General features: G+C 42.8%; 1 non-coding gene across 1 annotated transcript; it reads right to left on the bottom strand.

Moving 5' to 3' along the window:
* Window positions 1-3,794: 3,794 nt before the first annotated feature.
* Window positions 3,795-3,932, bottom strand: LOC114814827. The gene has a single exon (XR_003762624.1). It is a non-coding gene; the product is annotated as a small nucleolar RNA SNORA7 (small nucleolar RNA).
* Window positions 3,933-4,423: the final 491 nt, after the last annotated feature.

The raw sequence follows: 4,423 nt of genomic DNA, 5'->3' as shown, positions 1-4,423 counted from the left end.
TTTCTAAACCCATGAATTATTGGAGGATTTTTAAGGTCCTGAAAAACTTTCTTCTCAGTTGCTTAAAATTTTTAATATGGTAATTTGGTTCAAAAATAGTCAAAGACTATTGGTACAAATTCCTTGGTGGAGAGGAAGGCTGTTGGAATTGATGTTTTAAGCGCAATCAAGATTTTCTTTCCTCTGCTTCTCCTCCAGACTGCAGAGTGCTCAACTTCTGCAAAAACAAAAGGGTGGCCATCCACACCCTCTGAAACCTGTCTATAAACCAAGATGCAATTTTCCAACTATTCTGAAATCATGTAAAATACTTCACTTTTCAAAAAAACATAAACAGAGACTTTGCTCCGTCATTAGTCTACTAAATAGGAAGATGTCATTAATTTTGAAGTGAAACTGTCTCTCTTTGGGGGCAGGCTCGGGGAGATCTTTGTAATAGAACCCCAAGTCTCTACTTAAATGGGCTACCAGAACAAAAAGGGCAAAATAAACCTATGGTCACAGATAACCATTTTTATGTAAATTACATAAAGGATATTTGTGTAGAATATTGGTTGAAGCTACAGCCACATTCCTTGAGATACACACAGCAGGAGACTTTACAAAGAAAACCCAGCTAAGAACTTGCATTTGAAAGTTGTATTAGCAAGACGCAATATGGTCTAGTCGATAGAGCTCGGTGCTGGGAATCAGAGGGACCTGGGTTCTCATCCCGACTCCATCACTTGTCTGCTGGGTGACCTTGGGCAACTCATTTAACTTTTCTCTTCCTCAGTTACCTCACATGTAAAAAGGGGATTAAGACTGTGAGCCCCACTTGGGACATGGGCTGTGTCTAACCTAATTAGCTTGTATCTTCTTCTGTGCTTAGAACAGTGCCTTTTTATAAGCACTTAACAAATACCACAAAACAAGACAAAAAAACTGAATGAAAAAGAACCCATTTTTATTCCCAGACCACTATTTATCTGTGTCCTATAGAATTAGGAGAACAAATGGAATTTAAAATTCCCTAACAGGCACCTTGATCGGTTGTTGTATTTGCGTTCATAGCCGTAACTGGGCTCAACGATTACTTTTGTTCTCCCACGGTGTTTTGTTCATGGTAATAAGCCATGGGAGTTGACAAGTTTGATCATCCAGGTCCGACCAGGTCCTTAACATTAAAGTGCACCAGGTAACCGTGTGGGGGGAGAAATTGCATTGTCGTGCTGAGATTAATTTTATTTTCAGCTAGATGAGAGATTCAGCACATTTTTAATCGTAGTCTGCTGTTTACCAAGCAGCCGTGACACAGTTGGGTCTCATGTTTCTTCTGATGTGATGAGAAATGGATGAAGTGAGATTGATTTTCCAGATACAATGGGCTGGGGGGATGTCAGGAACCGGCATTAGTGAGTGGTGCATTAAATCTGGGATCGCGGCAGAGAGGGGCTCAGAAACCTAAGCTTGGCTACATGTTTCAAATTTGTATGTTAATACCGAAAGATTAGTAAATTCTTGATTAGGCTTTCTTACCAAACCTACACTACCGCTCCTGCTCATACCATTGACTGATAGAATAAAGAGAACTGGCACTATTGAACACTAAGACAGCAAATAAAATGCCATCTCTAATTGTATTCCATGATAGATGGAAAGGAAGCAGTTATTCACTTCCAGTCTAGTAGATCAGGCCACGAGCCAAACTAACCTGTGTGACTAAGGATGACTGTGCTGGTGAGTTTTTCGAGAGTCTGACCCAGTGGGTATTAATGGTGTGGTCTAACAGAAAGAGAATGGTCCTGGGAGTCAGGACACCTGAGTTTTAAACCCAGCTTTGCCAGTTGCCTGCCGTATGACTTTGAGCAAGTCACTGACTTCTCAGTTTCCTTATCTGCAAATTGGGGATTCACTACCTGTTCTCCTACTTAGACTGTGAGCCCCAGATGGGACAGGGACAGTGTCTAGCCTGATTATCTTGTATGTGCCAAGTACTATACTAAGAACATAATAATAATAATAGTAATATTAGTTAAGCTCTTTTTAGATACAATGGTGTAGATACAGGATAATCAGGTTTAGATGCAGTCCCTGACTTACATGAGGCTCAAAATCTAAGTAGCAAGGAGAACAGATAATGAATTCCTAATTTACAGAAAAGGAGACTGAAGCACAGAGTAGTCAAGTAGCCTATCCAAGGCCACACAGCAGGCAAGTGCCAGAGCCAGGGTTAGAACCCAAATGTTCTTCCTCTCAGGCCCATGGTCTTTCCACTAGGCCGCTCTGCTTCTCAAATGTCATTTATTATAATTATTACTATTGTAATCATCATCATTATCATTATCAGACAGTTATTCCCATACAGAAGTCAGAGGATGTCTCTTTGTTGCTCCAACTAATTCACTTTTCATTTTTGGTTGAGTTTGTTAATGAAGGTTAACCGGAGTTGCCAACCAACCATACATCCATAAACTCATACAGTCTAAAACAAGAGCTAAATTGCTCATGCTTGTAAAATTTGAAAAAGTTTGTATAACCATAAATATGGGGAGCTACCACAGTAGGGGATCGGTATGAAGAAGCCCGGGTTGTCACCAATACCACCATCATCATCACCTCCCACTTCCTCTCACTCAACTCTACTGACCCATCTCACTCATTTACCAACCTGGAAAAGCACTCGACTTCATCACTGTCCAATCTCTACCTTATTGTCTTGTCTTATGCCGTCGAGTCGCCTTCGACCCATAGCGATGCCATGGACACGTCTCTCCCAGAACGCCCCACCTCCATCTGCCATTGTTCTGGTAAAACTTGAGTCTTTGCCTTCGATTCCCTCCCATGCCAATGCTGCCCAGCACAGGTGAGTTTTGACTTGTAGCAGATTGCCTTTCACTTGCTAGCCCAAGCTAGGAATGGAACAGATATGCCTCTGTCTGACTCTCCCTCCTGGTAGAGTACTGGGAATTCCCCAGATGTGACCCTGAGAGGGGAATCTCCACCTTCACCAACTTAGAAATTCCTCTGTCTCTGTGTGGAGAATTGGGAATCAACCACCTTCGCTGTGCTGTAAAGCAGAGCATGCCATTTCAGAAGAGGATACTTCACACTGGCCTGAAGCTCCTGAAACTTGGTACCTCGAGCAAACACTATCCCCTAAAAGGCCCGTTTACTGGATGAATGCTGAGAAATTCCTCTGTCTGACCGCAACTTCCTCACCCGCCTTATCTCACTCAACCCCTCCCCCACCAATCTGTCCTGTTCCCCCACATCTAAACCATTCTTTCCTTCTAGACTCCTTACATCTCCTCTAGGAACCTACTATGCATTTCCCCACAGCATTGCTATTCCTGCCTTCGCAACTTAATTCATTTGTTTAAGCACATGTTTACTAAACAATTCTCTGGCCCCTTAAGTCATTAAGGTTAGAACGATTTCTTAATAGTGAGTTACTGTTCTGTGCAGAGCTGTCTGTATGAAGTTGAATTGGGGCAAGGCTCAAAATGACCTCCCATGCCACCCCCCCCCCCACACACGCAGTGAATACACCACTGTGCACACACACACACACACACATCCACCCTTGTCTTGTTTTATGCTGTCAAGTTGTGTCCAACCCATAGCGACACCACAGACACATCTCTCCCAGAAAACCCCACTCTCCACCTGTAATCATTCTGGTAGTGTATCCACCGAGTTTTCTTGGTAAAAATACGGAAGTAGTTTACCATTGCCTCCTTCCGTGCAGTAAATCTGAGTCTCCGCCCTCAACTCTCTCCCATGCCACTGCTGCCCAGCACGTGTGAGCTTTGACTTGTAGCAGATTGCCTTTCACTCACTAGTCACTGGCCAAACTAGGAATGGAATGGGTATGCCTCTGCTTGACTCTCCCTCCTGTAGCTAAGACTGGTAGAGTATTGGAAACTCTCCAGGTGTGACCCTGAGACAAGTACACCCACCCTACTGATTGGAAATAAGAGCCTCTCCTTCTAAAGGCCCCTGCATACTACTGAGGTGTTGCCTTAGGCCTTCCTCAACTAAGCTCTAGTTCCCCCTTCTTCCTCTCACTTCAGTGTTGCCCTAGCACTTGGATTTGTACCCTTTTTTCATTGTACCTTCAGCCTCAAATCGCCTATGTACATATCCTTAATTTATTTTAATGTCTTTCTCCTCCTCTAGGCTGTAAGCATTTTGTGGGCAGGAAATGTGTCTACCAACTCTGCTATATTTTAATCTAAGTGCTAAATAAATATGATTAATTGATTGATTGTGCAGGGAGAGTGTCTGACAACTCACTGTTTTACTCTCCAAAGCGCTTAGTACAGTGATCTTCACACAGTAAGTGCTCAATAAATACCATCAATGATGATGATGCTCTGCACACAGTAAAATAAATACTACTGATGGATTGATTGACTGATTGATCCGTACTAAGCAAAAA

This window comes from Ornithorhynchus anatinus, chromosome 10 (assembly GCF_004115215.2).
Source record: "Ornithorhynchus anatinus isolate Pmale09 chromosome 10, mOrnAna1.pri.v4, whole genome shotgun sequence".
Taxonomy (NCBI): domain Eukaryota; kingdom Metazoa; phylum Chordata; class Mammalia; order Monotremata; family Ornithorhynchidae; genus Ornithorhynchus; species Ornithorhynchus anatinus.
This window is presented reverse-complemented; position numbering and strand designations above follow the sequence as displayed.